A 27,487-nucleotide genomic window follows, 5' to 3' on the forward strand; every position below is an offset into this window, starting at 1 on the left:
TACAGATTCAAATATCTCATCACAAAGTACTTCTTAATCCTAAAGAGAAGAAGAGCGACATCACAGCAGAGAAACCTGGCATGTAAGTTCCACCTTACGGGACCGCAGTGGACATCCTTCATAAAGGGACAAACCAGAATTATGCATGAGCTGCTGGAGTGCAATGAAAAAAACTCACGGCACTTCTGAGGTACGATCATATTCAAGGCGTGTGTCTTTGAGTCAGAGTTAGGAAATACTGGATAAACCCAAGCTGAGGGGCATTCTGTGAAATAACTGGCCTAAAATCTTCACAAGTGCCAATGACACGAAGGTCAAGGAGAGAGGGCACCTGGGGGCTCTGTCGGTGAAGCGTCTGCCTTCCGCTCAGGTCATGATCTCAGAGTCCCAGGATCAAGCCCCACATCGGGCTTCCTGCTCAGCGGGAAGTCTGCTTCTCCCTCTGCCCCTCACCCTGCTTATGCGCTCTCTCTCTTTCTCAAATAATAAGAGCCTAAAAAAAAAAAATAAATAACCCATTCAATGGGTAACCTTTAAAAAAAAAAAGTCAAGGAAAGAATGACAGATACTTCCAAATTAAAGAAATATGACAACTTAAGTAATCTGCAATTTCAAGTTGGACCCTTTCGTTATAAGGGAAATCACTGGAGCATTGAGTAAAAGCAGAATGAGGTCCCTGCTTCAGACGGTGGCAAAGCAGGACACTGCTGTGCAGACTTTCACGGCCGTATTTCGGTCCCGTAGGATGTTCTTGTTTGCAGGGAATACACTGTAAGTCTTAGATAATGACGCTGCATCCGTGCTCTCTGTGCTGGAATTGCAACTTTTCAGAAAGTGTGTGATCAAAAAAATGTTTTTAATTAAAAATTAACCTTCACCACTACAAAGAATAGGAATAAAATGTATAACTTCAAAACCAGTGGAGGGAAAACAGGAACTATAGAAATTTGATTCATTTTCGATAGGCAAAGGGTACGGGGGAGACAAATGAGCAAAAGTCAAATAAACAGGAAGCACAAAGCACGGTTGTGGGTTCAGGCCCCTATAAAGTAAACCGACACAAGATACGTAGTTGGATTAAAACTCCCACCTAAAAGATGGTTTTCATCCAGGATGACATACCTAACACCTCGCTGCGTGACGTTGCCCAGAGACATTTCTAAAATCTGAGATTGAAAATAATGTAGGAGACAGACGGGACAGACGCCACCCCAGAGAGAGTGGACAGTTCATGGCCGGAGCCAAGCCCATTGCCGCCCACGGAGCAGGACAGCCAGATCCCCCGGAAACTCAAATGGTTTGAACGGGCATGGAACGAATGTCTCTTCAAAGGGAACAAATTAAAAGTGAAAGAATAACATGGAAAATGCAGCAAACCTAAAATAGGAGTGATTTTTATACGACGAAGCACCCCCAAAAGTGAAAATGAAGAACAGAAGTTGAACAATCAAATCGCAAGGTCGTTCTAAAGGACACACACAGAATGCGGCACCTGGAAATTCTTTCCGGGCACACGTCGAACGGTTCTAAAATCAAAAATCAATCACGTGCTGAAACACAAAGAAACAAATCTTAATAAATACGAAGGAATCAGTACTACAGAGCCACAGATCTGAATGCAGGGGAGTATCGCCCTGCCCTCCCATCCGGGACTAACAGCAGGCAGAGGAGACAGACCTTCCTGATGCCAGAGAGGTCACACCAGAGGGTCTGTCCCGCACATTCTAAAGCAGCTTTTCTTGTCTTGGTGCTAGAACAAACCCCGGGTCTCTAGAGAACCCCCCAAATCTTTCTGCTGTGAAGTCAATGTCTTTGTTATCCCAAAGCGGTCTGAAAAAACCCAGCCCAGGCTGAGAACACCGTCACACCCGACCGCTGTGTGTTCTCGAAGACTTGCGGGGGGCTGGCCCTTCTACAGACCACCAGGGTCCCTCCAGCTGCCCCTCAGATTTGGACTTATCATTTAAATTAATAAATATGTTTCTAGAAAACAGGAATAAGCTTAAGTGAAGACATTTGATTGAATGTTTTTTTCTTCACCCCCAAGTTGTGCTTTTGACAGAGAAGGAAATGATTAGAGTCTGGAACACAGGAAGAGAGGGTGTGTGTGCGTGTGTGTGATTGCGTGTGCACGTACACGCTTGCACAGAGTGTGGAACCCACACAAGCACAGAGCAGCCCGGGGCTCTGGGCACCAGGTGGGACGATGGTTTCCAGCAAATGTGAAAGAAACACAAAAATGGACACAGCGGCCCTGGAGCCAAACTTTCCCTGTGTCATAATTTCCCTAAATAAACAGAAGAGAGCTTGTCTCTCTTGTTATCTTCAATTCCACGGCCCCGATCGCAAAGCAGAGCCAGGGATCCTGCAGGGCCAGCCAGGGTGGTGGTCTCCGGTGTCCACTGCACCTGGACGGCGCCTGGGACAAAGCAGGTGCTCGGAGAACCTTCAGGATCCCTTTTAAGCCCTGCCCGGCTCGCAGGATACCGCTACCTGCCCAGCACGAAGGCCAGCCATTCCCTCCTCCTCACCTGGTTTTCTTTGTGGGGGCGACAGCGTCAGACACAGACACTGCCTCCAGCTCGGACTGCTCTGAACTAAAATCTCCCGTGGACCCACGGCTGAATGTTAAGACCACCATCTCTCAAAGCGCTGACGCGGTGGATTGGGAGTTAAGGGAAAAGCCGGGGGTGTGAGTTTGTGAGTTTCGGTGTGATTTCTGCACACTCTGAACTACGGAAGCCTCTAGCCGGCCACCATCTCTACCCAGATCCCTTTCGGGCCTGCAGGACAGGAGGCTTTCTTTCAAGATGCATATATCATAAACTCCTGGCAGTACGTGAACTGGCCGCTAAAATAGGCCATAAGCGGATGATGAGGAGATGACACCAATTTGCTGACACTATTTCCAGAAGAAAAACTCCCGCAGAATTGTTAATGAGACAGTGTGAATGCAGAGAAGCCTCTGATAAACGCTGCCATGCTCTCCAAAGGCCGCGATTTCCCCCAAACAACCGTTCGGCACATTAAACCGAACACCGAAAGCATAGTTTCCAATTAATCTTCCAAGTACACAGAAGATAACAGTTTGATTTTTATCTGTATTGCGTTTTCAAGGTAACACAAGCACTTCATTTGCTCTTGGCTCCGGAGGGTAGATCAATATGATAAATAAATCACATTGAACAAGGACTTTATTGGTATTTTGCTGAATATTAACAGGCTCATTTGGTCCGTCTCATCCCGTGTGCAGGGAGATCAGGCTGGGGGACTCAGAGCCCGACTTCCCAGAGTGACGATGGGCGGGTTATGCTGAGCACTTGAGGGAAAGGGCAGCACAGATTTCCAGGACGGACTGAAGCGCAAGCGGGACTCCCCCACTTTAGTTCTCTCATCTTTCCTTTGCTATTCACGCCCATCATTCCCAGCCTTTCAGTCTGGCAGCGCCCACACGACCATGGGGGTTGGCCGTGGCTCACTGGGGAGCACTGGGTTAGGGTAGGGGGCTACCGCTGGACAAGAACCGTCCGTGAACTCCGACCCGTCTCGCTCTTTCAGTTCTGCACTCCTCTCTAAATCAGAACAGAGAGAGAGGACAGGGATGCTGTAATAATGATCTTAACAAACATCCCTTCATCATTTTTAAATGTTTTTTTCTTCATCATTTTAAAATTCTTCTTTAAATCACAACTATTTTTTTTTTCCTTCCATGACCCTCAGCACAAGCCTGTAAGAGAAAGTTCGATGGGGATTGTCTGTGCATCTTCTAGCTAAGGAAGCTGTAGCTTAGGACGTCAACAGTAAAAATCTCCAAAATCAAAAGCTTCTGCACAGCAAAGGAAACAGTCAAGAAAACAAAGAGGCAACCCACGGAATGGGAGAAGATATTTGCAAATGACAGTACAGACAAAAGGTTGATATCCAGGATCTATAAAGAACTCCTCAAACTCAACACACACAAAACAGACAATCATATCAAAAAATGGGCAAAAGATATGAACAGACATTTCTCCAGTGAAGACATACAAATGGCTATCAGACCAAAATGTTCATCACTAGCCATCAGGGAGATTCAAATTAAAACCACATTGAGATATCACCTTACACCAGTTAGAATGGCCAAAATTAGCAAGCCAGGAAACAACATGTGTTGGAGGGGATGTGGAGAAAGGGGAACCCTCTTACACTGTTGGTGGGAATGCAAGTTGGTGCAGCCTCTTTGGAGAACAGTGTGGAGATTCCTCAAGAAATTAAAAATAGGGGGCGCCTGGGTGGCTCAGTGGGTTAAGCTGCTGCCTTCGACTCAGGTCATGATCTCAGGGTCCTGGGATCGAGTCCCACATCGGGCTCTCTGCTCAGCAGGGGGCCTGCTTCCCTTCCTCTCTCTCTGCCTGCTCTCTGCCTACTTGTGATCTCTCTCTGTAAAATAAATAAATAAAATCTTTAAAAAAGAAAGAAAGAAAGAAAGAAATTAAAAATAGAGCTTCCCTATGACCCTGCAATTGCACTACTGGGTTTTTACCCCAAAGATACAGATGTAGTGAAAAGAAGGGCCATCTGTACCCCAATGTTTATAGCAGCAATGGCCACGGTCGCCAAACTGTGGAAAGAACCAAGATGCCCTTCAACGGATAAATGGATAAGGAAGATGTGGTCCATATACACGATGGAGTATTATGCCTCCATCAGAAAGGACAAATACCCAACTTTTGTAGCAACATGGACTGGAGTGGAAGAGATTATGCTGAGTGAAATAAGTCAATTATCATATGGTTTCACTTATTTGTGGAGCATAACAAATAGCATGGAGGACAAGGGGAGATGGAGAGGAGAAGGGAGTTGGGGGAAACTGGAAGGGGAGGTGAACCATGAGAGACTATGGACTCTGAAAAACAATCTGAGGGTTTTGAAGGGGTGGGGGGTTGGGAGGTTGGGGTACCAGGTGGTGGGTATTAGAGAGGGCACGGATTGCATGGAGCACTGGGTGTGGTGCAAAAATAATGAATACTGTTATGCTGAAAATAAATAAAAAATAAATTTAAAAATAAATAACCTCCATATTCGGAAGGAGCACTGGATACGCTCCAGCCCGAGATGGAGACTTGCTACTCGATTCTCAGTTCCTTTGATTCCCACGATAACCCTGGGTGCTAGGTCCTGTGATGACCTTTATTTTATTTTATTTATTTTTTAAAGATTTTGTTCATTTATTTGACAGAGAGAGATCACAAGTAGTCAGAGAGGCAGGCAGAGAGAGAGAGGGAAGCAGGCTCCCCACTGAGCAGAGAGCCCAATGTGGGGCTCGATCCCAGGACCCCGAGATCATGACCTGAGCCAAAGGCAGAGGGTTTAATCCACTGAGCCACCCAGGTGCCCCACGGCCTTTATTTTAAAGATGGAGAAACTGAGTCCTAGACTGACAAAGCAACATGACAGAAGTCACATCACGAGTCCCTGCGCCAGGATTTATACAAAGCGCTCTGTTCCAAAGACTGGGCTCCTGACCACTGCTATCCTGCCTCTCAATTTAAGTGGCCGCCACCAAAGGCGCATCAAGCTGGGCCTCCAGACGCAGAGTTCAGGTGTTTTCTCACCAAATTCTATCTCACTGCTCCTCAAACAAAACCCTCAGAGGCAAAAAAAAAAAAAAAAAAAAAAAAAAAAAAAAAAGAAAAAGTCAAAGGGAGTAGCTAAGATATCTGTGAGTAGGCTGTGCGGAGGAGATGCACGGAGGGCACTGAATTTATTCTGTCATTTTTTTCCCAGTAAGGCTCCCGAGGACTGGTCCCGCTGAGCTGCGTCCGTGCCCCGTGGCAGTGGTCCGGGCACTGGACAGCATTTTCCCACCTGCACGCAGTCTGGAGGGGGGCCGTGCTGCCCCCTCTCTGCCCGCCCAGGCTGCCCCACAAAATGCCCACTCTGTTTGCTGAATGAGTTGGTGAGGGCTGGGGGAGGAGGGAATTGTAAAGCTCCTGAAATGTTTAAATCTCTACACCTAGATCTTCCATGTATCTTGCCATGGTATTCTTACTCATTGTCTATAAAGGCATCTCTCAATCCAGAAAACAACTCTCAGTTTATTTGCCACATTTTCTAAACATTCAACCATATTTCAGTATGGAGATGGATTGTGGGACTAATACCTAATGTGCCAGTAAATGTGTGTAGTTAGTGTTTCTGCTACATAGAACTTTGAATTTCTGAGGTGTTGTAATTACATATTATATAAACCTGGTGTTATAATTTGAATTCACTTTATCATCCAAGCAACAAAGACACACCATCATGTGACAGGGACACAAACTTGGGTCAGGAAGGCTGGCCCCCTGTGGCCAGTGGAGTCATCGGGGACAAGCCACTTGGGAACTTTAAGCCTCAATTATGTCATCTGTAAAATGGAAACAATTAAACAAACCAGGGAAAAGTTTCACTGAACTTTAAAACTTAAAGCACGAGAAATCTGGCTCTTAATAATTACTGAGATGCCTAAATTACAACCATAACCACTATTTCTGCTTCTGTACCTTCGCTTGCTAACCCAGGAGGAGATGGAAAATTACCAGCAAACTTTCTAAAGACCCTCTGTAACCACACAAACCCTGCCCAGAATCAAACCTCGCAGAGTGGCCGCTCCCAGACCCCTGCCCGGCTCTGGGCCAAGAGATAACAGCCATCTGGCGCCAGAGAAACCCCCACCCAGAATTGGACGTGACAAAGTGACTGCCCCGGACCCCCCACCCAGCTTTGGGTAGGGGAGATAATAACCATCTGGCACCCCGCGGCTTGACAGGGAGACCCCGGCCAATCCTGAGGGGGCACGTGCCCTAGCAGCGCCAACTAAGCAGTTTAAAGAATGACAGCCCTGTGACCTAACCAACAATCTATTCTCAGCTTTTTCCCGCTCTGTAGCGCACCAGTCATATTATAGAGTTGCTGTTTGATTTCCCCACACTATGTAGTGATTTGTTACGAGATACTATGATGTATGCTAAGTCCCTGCCTCCCCAAAATAGAGTATAAAAAGTGCTGTGATCCTGAGCTCAGGACCTATTAGCGTCACCGGCAACGAGTGCGCGGGGGTCCGGGTTCGAACTCGTAATAACGACCCTTGCTGTTTGGCTTTGACTCTGGACTCTGGTGGTCGTCTTTGGGGGGGTCTTGGAATCTGGGCACAACATTACTACCCCCCAAAAAAAGAAAAAAAAAAGCATATTTGACTATTTTGGTGAGCTAGACTGGATAACCACAATAATTTCTCCATCCACCATTGCCGGCTACCCTCTGTCACGGCTTTCAGAACTTGATGACCGAAGTCTAGAAAAATCTAGGAAAATCAGTGCTAGAGTTGGGTTGTGTCTCCTGAAAAGCAGCATGGGTAGCAGGTTCATGCTGTTTAGGGAGGCCTGGACCTTGCCTCAGCTCTGTTCCCATTTATCTGGAGTAAAGTCACTGCTCTTCATGTCCAGGCTTGAGATTTATTTACTCCTAAGTGCAATCCTATGAGATCACTTGTCAGCAAGTCACCTCACCTCCCCCAAGCTGCCCAAGGAGAAAATGCCTCCCCTTATCACTGGGGGCGGGGGATGCAAAATAATAGGAAAGTGCTTTCAAAAGAGTGATTATTCAGAAAAGTTTGAAGGGCCTGTCCTGGCAGGCCCAGCAGGGCTGCAGGTGGGAATGGAGCCTTCCAGAAGGAGCTCTGACGGGCCAGTGGAAGCATGTCTCTCCACATGGCAGCACCCACAGGCCAGACTTAAAGGTCTCCCAAAGGACTCATCTCCCCACTTGCCCTGAGGATGGTCAAGGCACCTGATTTGGAACATTCTAATTGTATGAAGGCATGGAGTTCCCAAGAATTGATAATTTATTAATAGCTTCTTACTTAATAGTATTATTTTCATCCCTTTATCATCTAGTAGACAGGGACCCTGGGAAAATGGGATAGAAGTAGGTGTTTTCCCAGGGAGAAGAGGAAAGAAGAGTTCTGAGACACGGCAGTGACACGGAGGGGCCATCTGGTGAAGGACCCCAGGATAGGGAAGTGCACTGAGCCCCAAGGAGGGAAGGAGAACCCTGTGCAGAGCTGGAGATGCTCAAGAAGTTGGCTGGGGTGTGCCTGAATTTTGTTAGAGATGGTTCTTGCCAGACAGAAGGGACTGAGATCAAGATCTCTACCTGGATGAGCCCTTCAGGGTCCAATTCCCATTCCCCGGGCTCCCACATGTCTTCTCAGACACCGCTGGTCCTGAATCACCGGTGGTGATCTGTACGTTCAGTCTTGCCTCCATCTGGATGGTCCAGTAATGGAAATGCAGCTGATGTGTGTTTGTTTTCTGGACCACACCCCGTCCCCAGTGCTGTGAGATCCGGCCTGCAGGACATGACCAGAAGTCCAGTGACTGTGAGCTCGCACAGCCCAATCAGACTTCCTCTCGCCAGAAACTAAAACAGATGGGTCAGTGCCATCTAGCTAACCAGCAAGTCTCCTTTAGTCTGCCATCTAAAGTTCACTGATGGATGTCTTACCTTTTCATTTATTTTCCCACTTGGCCTTAAAAAGACAGAGGGAAAGAGAAAGACAGAGGGAGGGAATGAGAGAGTGCATGTATGTTAATGTCCCATTTTCACAAAGCTGCCCTAATATGTCAGGGGAAGGAGAGCCAATGTCTACTGGAGGAACACAGAAAAACAAGATTTATTGACCCATAACTGCATTCCTATTGTATCATTTACCGAATATGTTTGTCTTGCTGAACTGTAACACATCCAGGGAGTAAAAACCCGCAGGATATATAGCAAAGTGCCAGGCATGACAATTGAATTAAGTAAGCATAATTTACCAGTTCTAATAAAATCACTTTTATCTGTGTGTGAGTATTAATGTGTTCTGACATGCTCCTAATTTCTATTTTGTTATTTATGAAATAGAAACCTGAAATTCACTAAATCATCATGAGCAATTCCTTTAAAAATCCGTTCCATTTGCTGGACACACATTATTTTTACTTAAGAATTGCACTGGGTTTCAGTGATTCAAAGTTTACAATAAGGAGTAAACAAATCAGATTGACTGCCTAGTGACATGAATGAAGGGGTCCTCACCAAATTATTACTCCCCTATTGCTGCCCCATGGTGCCTAGAATTCCACCATCTGTGTTACTCATAACAGGGAGGTTCTACCAACCTGGGTCTTTTTTTTTTTTTTTTTTAAAGATTTTTTATTTATTTATTTGACAGAGAGAGATGACAAGTAGGCAGAGAGGCAGGCAGAGAGAGGGGAGGAAGCAGGCTCCCTGCTGAGCAGAGAGCCCGATGCGGGGCTCAATCCCAGGACCCTGGGATCATGACCTGAGCCAAAGGCAGCGGCTTAACTCACTGAGCCACCCAGGCGCCCCACCAACCTGGGTCTTCATCAAAACCAGAACACTGAGCTTTAGGGAATTTGAGGAAAGTTTCTTTTTTGCTGAGGAAGAGGTTTCCAAAGCCCAGAAGGCAAGGACTTTTGTAGGGTCAAGGGACACAGCAAGACTCCACAGAGAGAAATAAATACCCTGGAATTCCCAGAGTGGGATAAAAACCCTGAGCCCCACTTCCCCACTTCTGATCTCTTTCAAGGGCTTTTCAGGTGATTTGAACTTTAAGTTTGACAGAGGAAATTCATTGTCATTTGTAATCCTGTGTCCTTCTAAGGAGGGGCAATCCCCAAGGGCACAGTTTAACTACTGAGAGCCACGTTAATGAGGTTGGTTTCCTCAACCAAAGTTTAATCTCCTTTAGGGCAGACTCTTTGTGTAGTCCCAAGAGTGCCTTCTGTGCCAAGTTTTACCTCAATAAATATTGGCTAGTTGATTACAGGGTGAAAAACGAGTCTCATTGGAAGTGACCAAAAAAATTATAAACTATTATATATATATATATTATATATATATATTATTATATATTATTATATTATATATTATATATAGTATTATATATATTATTATAAACTATTTAATAACATGGGGGCAGTTTTTGCTGTGCTGAAGGGAGAGCTTAAGAGATTTAACGTGAATTTCTTAATTTAGTTTAATAAAGAGACACAGCATTCCCTTTGTGGTCTCAGCTTGAGTATTGACTGGTGTTTGAGCATTATCATGAGTATTTTTTATACCCCCTTTTCCAGAAGGAACAAAAACAGCTCTCAGTCTATCCCCTGGTCTACCGATCACCGATTAGAGGATTCTGAATAAGGAAGGAGCAAACCTGCTTCTGAAAACGGATTTAAAGCCTCTGGTCTGAGCAGATGAGATTTTACTACAATCTTCAACACAAGGTGGTGTGCCCGAGTTTTTGCGTCCGAGAGACCACCAAGGAGCCAAGCACCGATGCAATCACACGAGGGTTTATATGACGAGCTGAAGCCTGGGCCCAAGTATACCCGACACAGCGGAGTAGGGACTTGGACCCCAAGCCAGATTATAGTCAGAGTTTTTAAAGGCAGTGTAGGGGTGGACTCGACTGTGGGTGAGGACAAAGAGGGTGTTCAGAAGGGCTCTCAGGGTAAAGAAGACTGTCAGGATATTGAAGGCCTGGTTACTATCAAGCCAAGGCCATTTTCCCCTGTAATGAGGCACTAGCATGAAGACAATTGGGAGTTTCCTGGTGGAATGTCACATTCTTGTTATCAAGCGTCCTTGTTAGTGAGATTTGGGTTTAGAAGAAATTTAACTTTATTTAGGGCTTGAGGAACTGAGTTATTTGCCTCTGGAAATTGTGCTATTGTTAGATAGCTTCTTTGTTTGTAGATCTCTAGGACATTTGTAAACCAAGGGAGACTCCTGTTCTGCAGGACTGTGATCTCTGCAAGTTAACTATTTGTTTTCCTTTTAGGGCAGTTAGAGGTGGCTGAGGAATGTCACACACACTGCCAAGGGGAGGGGAGTGGGAGGAGAGGGGGTGCAAGGTGCCAGCTTTTGCTTTGCCAAGATGGCTGTACTTATGTCAGGGCTACACTCGAGGGGAGTACAGCCCTGTTTCTCTTGGCCTCCACAAAGGAATTCAGCCAAACCCTGAAAAATAAAGTTTTTATAATCAGATTTGCTCCATAAAAATACTAGAAAGACCAGTTCTGGGAAGTAAATAAAAGTTGGAATTTAGCAAAATAAAGGAGATTGACCAGTGACTCTGAAAATAGTCCAGAAGCCCCAAACTTAAGCATCCAGCCCCGATGACCTCCCAAGTCCGTGGCTGGCTCTCAGTGCCCCTCTTCTGCTTTCTGCATGGTTTCTCCTAGCTACACAAAGAGAGTTTCTGCTAATTATTTCAGCTCAATCATCATTTTTTCCCATAGAGCAAGAAAATTTTCCACTCTCTCTTGCAATTTTATGCCACTTTCTTTTCTTCTTCGACTGATGGAGTAGACAGAACTTGAGCTGATTTATTTCCATCTCCTCGGGATATTCAGGATATAAAGCAAGCCCATTAAACAGCAGACATGTGGCAGCTGCGTTAGGAAAGCAACGGAAAGTTTCCATTAAATGTCTAGATAGAATCATCGCAAGTTAGAGGTACAAGGATCCTTAGAAACCTCCTCATTAAACCATGCACCAGCAGCATAAAACAGAGTAATTCAAAGCATTAAAAAGTCCCTGCCAATGTCCTTCTTCTCTCGTCCATTTTACAGCTTCATCTTCCGGAGCTGGCCCTGAGGTCACCGTCCTGCTGGGATCCAGGCTCCTGCTTCCAGGCTAGGTCCCAGTTTTTCAGAGTTTTGCAAAACTTGGGACCTTGGTATCGACCTTCACTCTTAGAACCATCCAGACCCATAATACATCCCCATGTATGTCCATGGGCTTCAGAGCAGGGAGATCTTGTCAGGGAAGCATCCTGAATTCCCTCAGCCCGCGGAGAAGACACCAGGCCGTGTGATCATTTCTCCCCTAGCTCTTCCGTCTCTCTCTTGCTTTAGTATTAATTCCAGCAGGGCCGTCGCATCTCCATCAGTGTATCCTCTTTTCATCCTTCGTTATAGAAAACCAAGAGGTCCGGAAGTCCCAGTGTGGCTGGACGCCAGCCTGGGACAGGCACTCTGGGGGCCCTCGGCATGACCAGAGGCTGGAGAAGCAGCCTGCAAACACGTTCTCCCAGAAGTATTAAGGAGATCCCTAGTGAAGAACTCACTTGGGCCGAAAGTGAAAATTCTCAAGCTGAGTTCCCAATGAGCGTGATGAGGGAGCGCGAGGCTGGCTGAAGACAAAGCAAAAGCTGGCGCCTTACACCCCCTCACCCCCCTCTCCATTCCTCCCCCTCAGTCCTATGTGTAGCATCCCGCAGGCAGCCCTGACTGCCTTGAACAATAAGCAAATAGTTAACTTGCAGAGCTCACAATCCTGCTAGACAGGAGTCTCCCTTGGCTTACAAATGTCCTAAATCTCACTAACAAAGACGACTGATAGCAGGATTGTGACACCCCACCAAAAAGTCTCCCAACTATCTTAATGTTAATGGCTGGTCTGAAGACAACATTGATCCAGCAGCAAGGGCAAGGCCTCCGGCAGGCCTGGAACATCCTGGCACCTTGGAGGCCCTCTTTAGCATATGAAACTCCACTGACACCTCCCTTCCCCTCCCCTTCCCCCAACCGCAGGGTACACAACCTGCCACCCCTCACAACCCGGGGCAGCAGCTCTTCCTGCCCATGCTTTAATAAACCACCATTGTGCACCAAAGATGTCTCAAGAATTCTTTCTTGGTCATCAGCTCCAGACCTCAGCCCACCGAACCTCACCTAGGTTCTAGAACTTCATCAAGCGGGCATTGCCCAAGACTGAGAAAGAAGAACCCAACTATAATGCAATGTCTCTCTCTGCAGCCTTGACTGGCATCAACACATCCTTGGCCTGGATGGCCACCACAAATCTCCGAGTAAGAATGGAAGGGACAGGATGTCTGCAGAATTGGTTCCAGCAGCTCTGGCAACGGCAAGGGCTGTCAGTGTAGACACGAGCCCTCTGACATCTGACATTGGCAGCAGCTCCAATGAGTGCTGATGGCACAGATGCTGGTGTGGCAGTGGGAGGTAGGACCCCAGTGGGTCAGAAAGGGACAGTGGGTAATGTCCACTGACAGCCAGGGAAACCACCTTGTAAACACGTGAGAATTCCAAGGACAGCTAATGGATTCTTTCTTTTTTTCCCAGCTAATGGATTCTTGTAATGCTTCCTAGACAGGTAAAATGTGCCTCTTTGGAGATGTTTCCTCTCCCCCTGCCTTTCCCCCCCCCCCTTTTTTTTGGTCCCCATATAATTTTTTTTCAGCTAGAGAAGGCTCTCTTTAAAACAAAAAATTTATGTATTTAAGTAATCTCTACACCCAACGTGGGGCTCGAACTCACGACCCCAAGATCAAGATTCGTACACTTTTTTGACTGAGCCAGCCAGGTGCCCCAAGAAGGCTTTTGAATCATTTCTAAACTAAAGTTACTGTTGTTGTTCATTAAGACCAACCGTGTATCGTCAGTGTGCTGGCCCCCAAACTCTACCTTTTTTATATTATGTCCATCGCTTAATTAATTTTGATTTAATTCTAAAGGTTGTATTAGCTACACTGAAGCAGCATAACACACCACTATAAAATACAAAGTTGCTTAAAACTTCTGCATTTTTTACTGGTGAGGCTACTGGACGCGGAGCACCCTGCTGGAGGCTGGGGGTGAGCTGGCGTCGGCTCCAGGCCCTTCCTTCTGTTGCATTGTGTCTATGTTCTCTTTGGACCACAGCCTTCGGGGGCATGTTCTTGTCACGATGGATCCCAGGGAACACGAGACCAAGCCCACCGCTCACGCACAGCAAGTTCATTACAAGTCCCCTGACCCACGCTAGTGTCCACGCCCACGTTGTTTACAGGGCAAGAAATACGCCCTCTGCACTCTGGCACACGGGGAGACCACGCGCCAGAGGGAAGGAGTCAAGAAATGAGAACAAGGAATCTACCACAAAAGATTTAATTATCAGTTACTACTTCAGTAGAAGCAGGAACATCTTTTTCATTAACCTTTTTATGAAAGCACTGTTTGCTAGCTTAGCCATTCATTATGGTAACTGGCCCGGCACAGACACAGCTCCAGGAATGCCCGTTGGATACACGCAGACATCAGAGGGAATGCTGTCACTGATTTTATTTCCTCCAATGTTTCATTTTTTTCCCTATTTGGTTTCCTCATTTTGAAAATGCCCTGCTGCATTTTCCAACTTCAGCCTAACTTTGGTCATACTCCCTTGGGGACAGAGTAGTTCACTGACAAATATTATTCCCACCCGACACCCGAGTCCATCCAAGGTCAGATTCCAATTGAGCACGCTCCTGGTGTAATGCCGAGTGCGTTGTATGCCCACCTTAAAAGACCACCAGAGACGCAAGTCAAAGCCAAACAGCAAGGGTCGTTTATTACGAGTTCGAACCCGGACCAACGTGCACTTGTTGCCGGTGACGCTGAGAGGTCCCAAGCAGAGTAAATGCAGGGTTTTTATAAGCAGGTACAGACAAGTTTTGGGAGGAGTACAAACAAGTTTAAAAAATCATACCTGGTGTTGGTTGATTGGTGTTGGGAGCCTGCACGGGCATCAAGCAAGCATTCGAACAGAAGCGAAAGTAGCTAGTTAGCCCACCGTTGAGCAAGCACTTTTACAGAAGCAGAAGTAGCCGGTTGATAACACTTTCGGGCGTAAACAAGTTTCGGGTGGAGTGAGGTTTGTCCAGGCCTTTCACTGGTTTTCAAATCCTGCTTTTCAAATCTTGCTTTTTGAAAGGGTAATACCCTCTTACTTTTTAATGCGAGGACAGGTCTTACAAAAGGCTTCATTTGTCTTCGCTGACTCTCGGGTCTCATCTTGTAGAAACCAAGCCCCGTGGGCGAACGTTACTACGCAGCTCAGGAGCAGGGGTGCTGTGAATGTGTGGAGGACCAACAAGCCCAGTCACGGCCCTCTAGCTCCGGGCATTCGTCACCTTCTCCACTGGGGAAAGACAGGAGTAACCAGGAGGCCGAGTGTCTGTAAAGCGAGGTCACGGAACCCCTCCTCACAGAGGCTGTGGAATGAGGAAAAGAGAACAGATCTAGCAAATCCATATCCGCTGTTTGTCTAAATGGCTTATTATACCCAAATTCTACGTCTGTAGGACCCTTGCAGTCTCCACTTCTTGACGGATAGCATCACGCCATGAGGGTTTGCGTTTGCTCATCAGCCCAGAGATGACTGCTTCTGACTTCTCTGTGTGCAGAGAAGAACTAATGTGATTAGCCCGAAAGCCGGATCTGCCACCACCGCTGCCGGAAAGGGACGTTGCTAATCTTTTGCCATCAGCTGTATCTGTTGTTTCTGAAAAAAATGCCCAGCAGCGCAGGCAACGTTGCGAGAAGTCTCGGCCCCTAGTACAACCCAACACAAATCAGCAGGGAGTTTTCTGAATTTTTTATTTCCTTACTCATTTTCCCAATATCTATCATTCATCTAATCTGGAATCCTACAAAGCTAAAGAAAGGGGGTGAGGACGGATGGAGACAGGGGAGCAGCAGAAGAGAAGACTTAGATCCAAGTTGGTAATAAAGGAGACAAAACTGGCAGGGCCCAACCTTTGTGGGATCCGTGAAGCCACTGATGGCTGGGCCGCGTTCTCACACCTCCCCTTTCTGGAGCCGCGTTCTCACACCTCCCCTTTCTGGAGCCACGTTCTCACACCTCCCCTTTCTGGAGCCAGTTCCCTCCCTTCCCACTCATTCTCTTCTTCTCTGTCCTGCCTCAAGAAGGGTCCAGCCCACTGGCCCGAGAAGATCCACAGTCAGAGATGTCACGCACACACACACAGAGGCAGGGGAAGGTGAGGCCATTGTCTCACCTGGTACAGGAGCATGTGAGGAAAATGGATTCGGTTCTGACCCCGTGGAAGCAGGACGGGCTTGCGCTGGACAATCCAGCCACAGGGAACTTTCCCATCCTGACTCCGAAGGCGCAGAAGCCCAAGGACTGTCCTCGCGACGAGGCGCTGCGCACTCCCGCCCGGAGGGCTGTGGACAGGCTCAACAGCCGTGTTTCTGGAGTCACGTCTCCTCGTCTGGCAGCTGCGGACGGCCTCTTCCTGTCCCTGGAGGATGGCCCATGGCCCCGAACAGCAGGCCTCACCACCCACTCGTTTGGTGTCGGAGAAGAAGCATTTCCTGCGAGAGGATCTTCTAGCTGGCATTTCCCGATGGTGCGGGAATTGTGAAGTGTGACTTCAACCATCCCACTGGGAAGTTATGAACTGCTTGTGGCCTAACAAACAGTGATTATGACCTCTGAAGCCTCTCACTGGCATCTAAGGGGAACATGAGTCCACGAAACATCAGCAAGGGCGAAGGGGAGAAGGAGAGACGCGGCGAGGGACACTAGCAGCTCCGGAGGGACATGGCGAGGGACACTAGCAGCTCCACAGGGACTGGATCTCTGGGGCTGCAAACATGTGTCCAAGAAGGACCAAAAGTCTCATTCTCTGCAGTTAAAGCAGCATCAGGGGTGAGCCCTGGTCCTTCTGGAACAGTGTGAGATACGACTCAGCTTCAGCCTCTCGGCCAGATTCCCCCGAGCCATCAGAACGGCCGCGGGCTTCGCCGTCTGCCCAGAGCCACGCTATCCACGTTCAGGACGTGGCGGAGCAAATGTGTCCGATTCCAGAGTCTTGATGCGGGGAGAGGGGAGGGGAAATCGGGCACCGCGTCATCTTCATCTCTGCCTTTGTCCTGTCATTTCTCTGGTCTCAGAACAAAACACTTCTTTTGATTCCTGCTTTACCACTTATTTCTTGCAAGATGAAGCAAGCAGGTTCCCTCTGCTCCCTACTGCCCAGTACCAGGGCACATGCACCTCTCCAATCCCCACCGTATTACACACTCATGTCCTCAAGACCCAAAGAAATAGTCGATGTTGCAACAATCACACTATTACACATACACGATGAGAACTCAAACCCTGCACAGACGTTACAGTAAAGGACTAGCATCTTCTGCCTTTGCTCCCACCTCCTCGCTCAGCGTGTTCCAAAGCTGATTGCTCTGACAGTTTCCACTCGGCATGATAGAGATCACCCCCGGACCACCTCATCTTTATAATGCTGCTTGGGAATGGGGACCCTGTGTGCCGTGGACCGCGTGTACGAGAGCACGGGAATGTACGCACAGTAGCTCACCGTCCCGATGGCGACCCTGGGAGGCAGCCCCACGCGGAGTGGCTGGAGGGAGTCTGGAACACAAGGAGTCTCCCTCTCTAGCCCCTCAAGGGTGTGTTTGTCACATATTTCTGATTCATGCATTTTTAAAAAAAAATTTTTTTAAGATTTTATTTATTTATTTGACAGACAGAGATCACAAGTAGGCAGAGAGGCAGGCAGAGAGAGAGGAAGGGAAGCAGAGAGCCCGATGCGGGGCTCAATCCCAGGACCCTGAGATCATGACCTGAGCCGAAGGCAGAGGCTTTAACCCACTGAACCATCCAGGCGCCCCTGATTCATGCATTTTAAGCAACGCCTGCCACCTCTCTAGCGGGATGGCAGCTTGCGGTCTTCCCTTCTACTCTTCCTTCCCCGGGGCCCTTCTCCCAACGTCATCTCTGCCTCCCTCCTGCGACTGATTACTCTGGAACATACTTCTGAGTCCCCCAACTTGGTCATCTCTGGACTATCCATTCCATGAAATAAGGAATCTGATGCCTCTACGGTTTCTTCCAGCTCCTTCCTTCACTTCACTTCCCAATGCCACACAGAAACATAATTCCAATTATAAAGATCAATAACTGGAAATACGGGACAATACCTAAACGTTGTCTTCCGTTCTGCCTTTGGAAATTGTATAAAACATAAAAATCAAAACGGCACTCCTTCCCACCCTGATGGTACGAAGACGACCGCACGACCGCCCAGGGTCAGCCCTTGAACAACAGCCACCGCACACACAGTCGAAAATCCAAGTATAACTCCTGACCCCCAAAACCTTATCTACTCATAGCCCACTGGTGACAGAAGTCCCACCAATAACATGAACAGCCAATTAACACCTGTCTTGTAAGTTACGTGCATTATATATATATATATATATATATATATATATATATATATTATATATACACGACATTTTTACAATAAAGGAAGCTAGAGAAAAGCAAATGTCATTAAGAAAACCAGAAGGAGGGGCGCCTGGGTGGCTCAGTGGGTTAAAGCCTCTGCCTTCGGCTCAGGTCATGATCCCAGGGTCCTGGGATCGAGACCCCGCATCAGGCTCTCTGCTTAGCGGGAAGCCTGCTTCCTCCTCTCTCTCTGCCTGCCTCTCTGCCTACTTGTGATCTCTCTCAAATAAATAAAATCTGAAAAAAAAAAAGAAAACCAGAAGGAAGAGAAAATATATTCCCAGTACCGTATTGCGTTTACTGAACCAAATCCGCATGTAAGTGAACCCACGTGGTTCCAGCCCACCGGGCCACTCCAGGGCCAGCCGCCCTGCAGAGAGTGGGGGTCGGCCACACCATCAGAACGGGGCCACCCAAAATAAACTGTTACAAGGATCTCCCATAAGCGAATTGTCTTTCCTTCCACTTGGACCTGCCGAGACTCTGGCCACATTTAAGTTTGCTTCAAATGCGCGGGGATAACTTCCTGCGAAAGCTATTCCAGTTTTCCTGGAGATTTTAGGTAAAAACAAAGTCCTGACATGACTTGTCTGTAAGATCCGCAATTTCTTCACCTCCTTCCTTGCTTCGGTCTTTAAACTTTCCCCGCAGAGCTGGAAGAACTGGCCCCGAGCCCGAGTCTGCGGGAGCCACAGCTCTTGCAATCACGCGCGTGCTGCGGGACCACAGTCTTGGTCATTTTTTGTGGCGAAAGAGCACGTGAGAAAAACTGCTCCGAGATTTTACATGACTGGAAAGGCCTTCATTCTACCTTATCACTGACTATTTTGACTGGCAATGACTTCCAGGTTTTAAGTCTTTTCCCTCGTACAATGCAGCACTGTTCTCCCCCCCCCCCCCCCCCCCCGCCCCCGCCGCCCACAAGAGGCTTCACACCCACATCATCCTTCTTCTTTGTAGAAAAGCTGTTTGCTCTTGCTTCCATCCTCCCTGAGGTTTTCAGAGCTTCTCCATGCCTGATTCCTCACATGTTAATGAGGATGTGTCCAGCTACTGGATTCTTCTCCGCTCCTGTCGCTTACTGTTTATGGACCCTTTCAACTCAAGTGTCCATCTCTCTGCAACTCGGGGACATTTTCTTCTGCCATTTCTCACTTCCTCCCTCTTTCTTGAACTCCCCTTTTATAATCAATCCCATAAACCGATCTTCTGGCAGCCACTTCTCTGCCGCACGTCCCATCTCCTGGCCTTTCCGCTCGGCGCTCCAGAAGACTGTCACCGCGTCTCTCTCCCCCCGTGCACTGGATTGCCCACTCCAGCAATCATACTCTCCCACACAAGAACTTCACCTTTGTTCAGTGCATGCTCTTTGTACTGATGCAGTATTTCTTCGACATAAATGCAGGCACCGGAACACATTAAGAACATTTCTCTCAATAGCGTTCTCAAAGAGTCCCATTTCTTCCACAGTTAAATATCCTCTCTGAGTGAACTAAGCATCCCCAGAGAAACCAAGGTGAGCAAGTGTACAGCAACCCGTGGTTACCCACTCACATGCATTAACAAATGACCGGTAACCGCCAAGAGTCCCAACCTGCTGCTGCTTTCTGCCTTAACGAGAGAGCGGCCACGAGCTTGTGTGTGGGACATGAGGTGGGTTACACCGCAGGCTTAGCAGGCTCCACTCCAGGGCACCAACAGGCCAGCCTTACTTTCAATGGCACAAGGAGACTTCGCACTGGGACCCAACACCCATTCCAGGAACGTCAGAGACGCAACACCACAAGGGTACTCTGTGTCTCCAGGGACTTGTGACTGGTTTGCCCTGGGTCTTGGCAGGTTCAGGGCAGGCCAGCGGCCCAGCTGGTCTGCAGGCAAGAGGTCAACTCTTCAGTGTGACTTGTGTCCCCTCCCACTCGTCTATGCACACCTGTGGATCCCATGCTTGTGCCTTGCCTGGATGCCCTCCATGTCCATAATTTCTCCTCAGCTCATTCACAGTGAAGCTTCCCCTGCTTTGTTGACCTGCCAGCCTCTCCCCGTCTCTCAGGAAATCCCCCAAATCTAACCAACTTCAATGAAAAACACTAAAGAATATTTTTGTCTTCAAGAATTTCTGACCCCCCAAAATGTAAATGTATCTTAGAATCACAACCACTTGTGGCCTTGTCCCTGCTGGCGTCTTAGTGAAGGCCGGAGCGGTAATGAACAGGATACAGGACCCAACCCCCTCTAGAGGGTGCACAGGGAGAGGGAAAGGAAGACAGCCGTGTCTGAAGAAAAAGAAAGTCAAAGGAACTCTAAGACCAGATTCATTACAGAGAAGTAGAAAAGGGCATTGGTTTGGAGCAAGCTGCAATTTAAACAGAAATCCACATCATAGAACCACCCCTATGACACCTGCTTTTTAGATCTGTCATCTACAAAATGGATGGGACATGAGAATAAAATGACATTACTGATGCCAGATGTTTCTAAAGGTAAGAATAACTTTATATTTGCAGGTGTTTCAGCATGTCCGTTTTGTTAAGTATGTCCCTTGAACTAGAACTATAGTTTCTGTCTCATTGGGGTAGTACAGAGAATGTCACTTAGATAAAATCTTAGTCCTTTCAGAAGCTTTGGATTAAGTTTAAAATTCGGGGTTAACCATACGGCTTAAACAGATGAGCTCCTCTGTGCTACAGTCCACATTCTTTAAGAGAAGAATTGTCTTGCATATGGTAAGACTTAATTAAAATCACTGCCCTCGAGATCTCACGGCATTTGGAAGAAAAGGCAAGCAGAAACGAACAGATGTGTGGAAAGGACTTTTTTCTTCTGGATTTCTGTTTCTTTTTCTCTAGTAGGCTGAGATTCAAATCTTTGCTGCAGAAACTCACTTTGAATCCAGTACTTGGTTTGTTTCTACGGGCCCCTCTCTACTGCTTACTCTTTAATTTGGATTTTCGATTGCTTTGTGTAAAGATTTAAGGTTGTTTCTCATTTTGAAATTTGAAAGTATCTTTTTTCCTTCTCTTGATTATGTCATATTATACTTTTCATTAAACAGAAATCCATGACTCTTACTTGGTGTCCATAAAAGTAACCTAATCTCAGGAACCTTTCTTCTGCTTAGGTCTCCTGACACAATTTTTCTCGAAAGTTCTCCTCGGGGCACCTGGGTGGCTCAGTGGGTTAAAGCCTCTTTGGCTTAGGTCATGATCCCAGGGTCCTGGGATGGAGCCGCGATTCGGGCTTCTTGCTAAGTGGGGAGTCTGCTCCCCCCCCCCCACCACCACCTGCCTCTCTGCCTACTTGTGATCTCTCTGTCTGTCAAATAAATAAATAAAATCTTTAAAAAAAAAAAAAGAAAAAGTTCTCCTTTAACAGTTAACTCTAATATAAAGGTTAAACTATTTTCTGTATTTATTTTGAAGCCTCCTGGCTATTTTATTGGTGGTGAGGTGCTGACTCCACCCAGCGTCACTTCTCAAGCACCTCCTACAGGTGAGATGCAGAGCTGGGAATTCGCAACATTAGTGCTCATCCTCACCCCAGATTCAGTAGGGGTAACGACCCTCGCTTCACAGATGAAGACAGTGCTTCGAAGAGGTTAAGGAACTCGCCTGGGATCCTACAGCTACCAAAGGCAGAGCCAGGCTTCAAGTCCACGTGCGTCTGCCTGGAGGCTCCTGGCTCCTGCTCCATGTTGGAGGGCCGCCGCATGGAACAGGTCTGTTGTCCTTATGGGGCGCTCAGCACGTCTGGTTCCCACACAGGAGATTATCGTTTCATTCAAAGAAGCCTTCATCGGGGCGCCTGGGTGGCTCAGTGGTTAAGCCGCTGCCTTCGGCTCAGGTCATGATCTCAGGATCCTGGGATCGAGTCCCGCATCAGGCTCTCTGCTCAGCAGGGAGCCTGCTTCCTCCTCTCTCTCTCTGCCTGCCTCTCTGCCTACTTGTGATTTCTCTCTGTCAAATAAATAAATAAAATCTTTAAAAAAAAAAAAAAAAAAAGAAGCCTTCATCATTCAAAAACCATTGATTAGTCACTGACATCCATTTTAGCTCTGAAACTTTATATGCATTCCTCCTGGTGTAGTGCCATTTTAGAAATGTTTCACAAGGAAATGATCCCCCATAACTATTCTGTTCCAGGATTAGAAAATAGCATTTTTCACTTTCAACTTCCTTCCCTCTCAAACTCATAGCTCTCCTTGTAGATGTCAGAAAGTCATTACCGGATCTCAGACTTTTAAAAAAAAAAAATTCTAGATAGTTCTGTGGAACCATTCCTTAAAGAGGACACAACTCTAAACGTATTCATCTTGTATCACTGAAATTTTATACCCGTTGATTAGTAATTTTGTATTTCCTCCCCCAGTCCAGCCCCTGGCAACTACCTCTCTCTGAGTTTCTGTGAGTTTCTTGGCTTGCGTGGGAACCGGAGGTGCTGAGCACCCCGTAGGACGACAGAGCTATTTCATGCAGCTCCAATATGGCAGCAGGGCCAGGAGCATCAAGTCAGACATGCGTGGACTTGAAGCCTGTGTGCCCCAGGATCTGGATTAGGAACGTATTCAGTATTTTGGTGTGATGTGATTGTCTGAAACGGACTACCTCTGTTAAATAACATTATGTATAGTTTCAATCTTTATCATTACAAAGATTAAATTTCTATAATCTTTATCATTATATGAAGACATGTATAAAGACGTAATAAAAATCCTATAAAATAAAAAAGCAACAGCAACATCAACCTGGCAGCCGAGGTGGTAGCAAGAACACAGTGAGTTTTGAAAGGAAAGCAAGTTGTTTTGCCGTCACTCAAGGCGGATGATACGAATTCTTAGATGGCATTTATCATGCTTTTCTCTTTTTTATTAAGACCCAAGTGGGTTTTCTATTAGAACAAAACAGATTCTGTAGTCCTATAACACAATAATAACCCGCAGTGTTACTCAGAACAAAACCTCACAGGCGCGCATGTCTTTTAATTTGCCACACAATATATTCGAGGTAAAACATGTAATAGTCAAAGGGGATTCAAATCCCTTAATACAAAGCGAGATAAGCAGGTCATCTCTAAGCCCGTCATCCAGAGAGAATGGGTTGAAAACCCTGAATGTATAGTGAGTTCTGGCTCCAAACAAGAACAAACACGGAGAACAACTCGGGGCAGTTAAAATTTTTAATCTCCTGCCTTTTCTAACTTTTTCCCAGCTTCACTGAGACACGGCTGACTCAGAACATGGTGTAAGTCCAAGGCGTACATCGTGCTGATTTGACACATTTATCGACAGCGAACCAATGACCTCCATGCCCTCCTCTGATTACCGTTCCCCTTTCCATGGTGAGAGCACCGCAGATCTATTCCCTCGGCAACTTCTAAGGACACGACACAGTATTATTAGCTACAATGTCCATCTTGTACATTAGATCCCAAGAACTTGGTAACTTTGTAACTGAAAGTTTGTACCCTTTGACCAATATCTCCCCGTTTCCCCCACCCCCCGGTCACCACGACGCCACCCAGTTTAGTTTTGTAAGACCCCAAGTGTAAATGACGCCATGCAGTGTTGGTGTTACTTATCTCACTTAGCATAATGTCCTCACTCTGGGGTGATAAAAACATTTTGTAACTTGGTTACACGGGTTGATTACAAACTGGGTACATCCGTCAAAGTTCATAGAGCTGGTACACCCCCCAAAAGGTCAATTTTACTGTATATAATGTGTACCCCAGTAAAGCTGAACTGCAAAGATATATACTGGTCATTGTTATCAGGAAACACCTTGTTCCAGAAATGTTCGCAAAACATGGAGAATACAATGTCTGCTCTGGGAATGGTTAATCTGTGTGTTTCCTGAGTTATGCAGATTAATGTCCCAAAGAATCTATCTCAAAAAGAAAGACTGAGAGAAAACAGAGAAGACAGTGGCTGGGGAAAACAGAGGCAAAGATGCGGTTTGGTTAGTTTTTCTGATGGAGGACATTTGACGTCTGAATGTTGGAGCAATGATGATTTGTTATGCTACTGAGTGACCTTGAGTCTGGGTCTGAGTCACTCAGCCTCCTTGGGTCTGGGTTCCTCACCTCCAAATGCTCAACCTCTCCAACTTTTTCTTCCTCAGAAAGCTGTTACGAGGGTCAAACTAAGTGCCTCCTGTGAAGGCACCCCAAGAAGGTAAAGGGGCCACACGAACACATGCTGGTAGTTGTTGTGTGATAATTTTATTATCACCATTATCAGTTACTTATTGTCATTTTATGTCATAAAGAAAACTCTGGGCTGAAACGTGAGGAGTTTCAAGAATGAAGTGGAAAACAGAAACGCAGCAACTTGACGAAATAATTCAACTAAATTCACCCTAATTCAACTATCACTCTCTTCGATGAAGTATTATCCTGAAAAATAAGCCTACGCTAACTTCTGACAACAGAGCTCCCTGTCAGACGTGAGCGAAGGCTGATGTGTTTTGGAAGAGATTCTATTTCTGCGAAGGCATTAATACCATTGTGGAAAGTGCATACCATGTGACAGCCTAGAGAAGGTGACAGAAAGCTTATGAGCCCAGCAAAGGAGGGCTCCTTTTCATCAGAGAAATAAAGGCTCCCTCATTTGAATCAAACTGGATGAAAAATAGATGAAAAGCAGCCACACACACACACACACACACACACACACACACACACGCGGCAGCCCGGAAGACACACAGCCGTCTTAGCTCCGTGCCCGCCCCACTCTCACAGTCCTGCCAAGTAACACGCCCCGTAAGCGAACAGCTAAGGGGCTGCCTCTCCCACACCAGGCAAAGTCTGATCAGGGCCAGGAGGTCAGGGCAAGGTTCCCCTGGGGATGCAGAAAGCCCACCAGGATCCAGGGCCTTCCAGGGGAGTCAGACAAGGTATGCCCCAGAGTCGTGGAAACCTCCTGTTACTAAACCGTCTCTGCAAACACACCCCGGAGGCTTCCTGTGACGCAGCACACGGCCGGCCGGCCGGCGGGTGGGGACAATCAAAGCCACAGAGAGAGAGAGAGAAGGAGACCAGACCAGAAACAAGAAACTAGTTCCCCGAATAGCACATGGCGGTATCAGTACGGAGTGAGGATGCCCAGACCATCCCAGGGGGCTCAGACGACTCCGGATGCAGAGATATTGGTATTTTTCCAATGATCACAGATGAGCCAGGCCTATTGTAGCATGTTCAGACTGAACAAAATCTCACAAACCCAAACAAGCTTTGAAGAAAGATTTCGTTTCTTTCTAAGTGAGCTGGAGACTGGTTAGAAATCTCGCTCTGTTCCTCACGTTTCTATATTCCAGAAAAGGAGTCTGGCCTTTTCAGATATTTTCGCAAGAGTGGAAGGCCAGGCTTGCTAACCCTCTGAGAACCTACTTGGTGAATCAAGGGCCCAACTGCCTGTTAGGAAGAGTAAGCCAAAGAGGGGAAGTGGTGCAGTAACACGGCGGGCTACGGTTACGGACACTGGTATCAGGGAGAAATCCTCACCTTGGCTCCCTGGGTCGTCAGTAAACACCTGTGCGAGGCTGCGGACCTACGCTGGCCTCACCCCCGGGGGTGAAACTTCCTTCTGGGACTCCAAAGGGATCTTGAAGACAAAGGGATCTGTATTTGCAGCTGGCCAGCCTAACACCACGTGAAAATAATCAGCCACCACTCATTCATAATTAAACCCCACGCGCTCACCTGCTTCTCTCTTTCATGGGAAAAAAATTCCAAGGACTTTTTTAAAAGAAATTTGGCTCTGAAGTTACCTTCTCTCAGTTAGACTCATGAAACACTGTGATCGTTCTCAGAGCTTCAGCGCTCTCAGGCCACTTCTAGTTTGATAATTATGGTTTTCATCACAACTTTATGTTTGGGGGCCATTTGCAATTAGCGCTGAGGCCGGTATACTTTCCTGTCCATGTTGTAAAACTGAAGACACAAAGAGACAGTGGCCAGACCACTTACGACGTCAGACTCTGACCCTCCGCCAGACGGAGAAGCCAACCCACAGCCTCAGCAGTCACCAGGCCAGATGGCAGGGATTGGTCAGGAACTGCCAACTTCTCTGTCTTTTGTCCAGTTTCCAACTCTAGGCCATCACAGAAACCCCAGTGTGCCCCCCAAACTAATGAAATAAAATGTCATGTTTCTAGTTAGCCAACCTCCAGCTTTCCTGGGCCGACAACCTCCCCTGACAGCATAACTTCTTCTTTTTTTACTATAAAACTTTCTCTCCTGCCCACCTGAGTCTCAAGCAAAGGCGTAACGATGGTTGTTGACCTTTGCTGTAGCAAGCGCTGTTGGTGCTCATTTGGGTCTTCTTTCTTTCCACAACGTAGAAGCTCATCTTCTCTCAATTGATTTGTTAAACACGGTTACCATTCTCAGAGAATGATTACCATCAAAACACTTCTGGGTAAAGGCCTGTTTCCATTCTATGATAAGCATTACTTGAATGAGGTAAAACCACTCTTCTTCCAGAAGCAAGTATGTTTTTGAAAAATAGCTAAGACACTGAACCAACTAGATAGCTTACTTGTTAAAAACTAACAAGTTAAAACCAACTAACTTGCTAGTCAATATTGACTTCTGGAATTCATCTTACCATGCCTGCCATCCCAAAGCTATCAGAAACGCTGTCTAAACCAAAGAGTTGCCCTCCTGGTAAGATCCTTCTTAAATCACTCACGCAGACTCCCACCCTCCCCTGGCTTCTCTCTTATTAGACCCACTTGCGCCTGGGTGGTTCAGTCAGTTAAATGCCTGCCTTCAATTCAGGTCGTGATCTCAAGGTCCTGGGATCAAGTCCCACATCCGGCTCCTTGCTCAGCAGGCAGCCTGTTTCTCCTTCCACTTGTTGCTCCCCCTGCTATGCTCTCTCTGATAAATAAATAAGTAAAATCTTAAAAAGAAAAAATAGTGTTCTCCCTCATTCCAGTAAGTCTAATAAATTGCATTTTGCTTATTCAACACATACTATGGTGGTCTTTTTCGGAAACTGACAGTAGATAATCCTGGAGATTTTGCCACGATACAACCAAGACCTTCGTGCTGCAACAGTTCTACAATCTCTCTTCCGAACAATCTCTACTCTGAGGCTCCCAAAGCTGCACACACAGGGGTCTGGGCTCTGACTTCTCTCGGTCAAGCTCCCAAATGCCAAGTGTGCTTCATCTCCCCGGGGAGGAGTAGCTCTTTTTCGGGATTCTTTCCTCATCTGATCCAATCTGAAAACTCTTAACTTTGGTAGACACGGGCCTTCTTGTTCTGCTCCTCCGTTTTCTCTCTGTTGTCGCTTTGTCTTGAGTCCGTAAGAGGAAAGTCACCGGGAAGAAAATCGGCATGACTGCGGCTGGCT

The 27,487-nt window shown here is 46.9% G+C and overlaps 1 long non-coding RNA gene across 3 annotated transcripts in view; it reads right to left on the reverse strand.

Moving 5' to 3' along the window:
* The window catches only part of LOC132015539 (uncharacterized), a 253,741-nt gene that overhangs the window by 52,944 nt on the left and 173,310 nt on the right, over window positions 1-27,487 (reverse strand). Inside the window, exon 4 of one of the 3 annotated variants that reach the window (XR_009403718.1) lies at window positions 14,426-15,067. The exons of the other annotated variants lie outside the window; for them this stretch is intronic. This is a non-coding gene — a long non-coding RNA (uncharacterized LOC132015539). Of the gene's footprint in view, window positions 1-14,425; window positions 15,068-27,487 lie in introns of those variants that run through there. 3 annotated transcript variants of the gene reach the window in all.

This window comes from Mustela nigripes, chromosome 4 (genome assembly GCF_022355385.1).
Source record: "Mustela nigripes isolate SB6536 chromosome 4, MUSNIG.SB6536, whole genome shotgun sequence".
NCBI classification, from domain to species: domain Eukaryota; kingdom Metazoa; phylum Chordata; class Mammalia; order Carnivora; family Mustelidae; genus Mustela; species Mustela nigripes.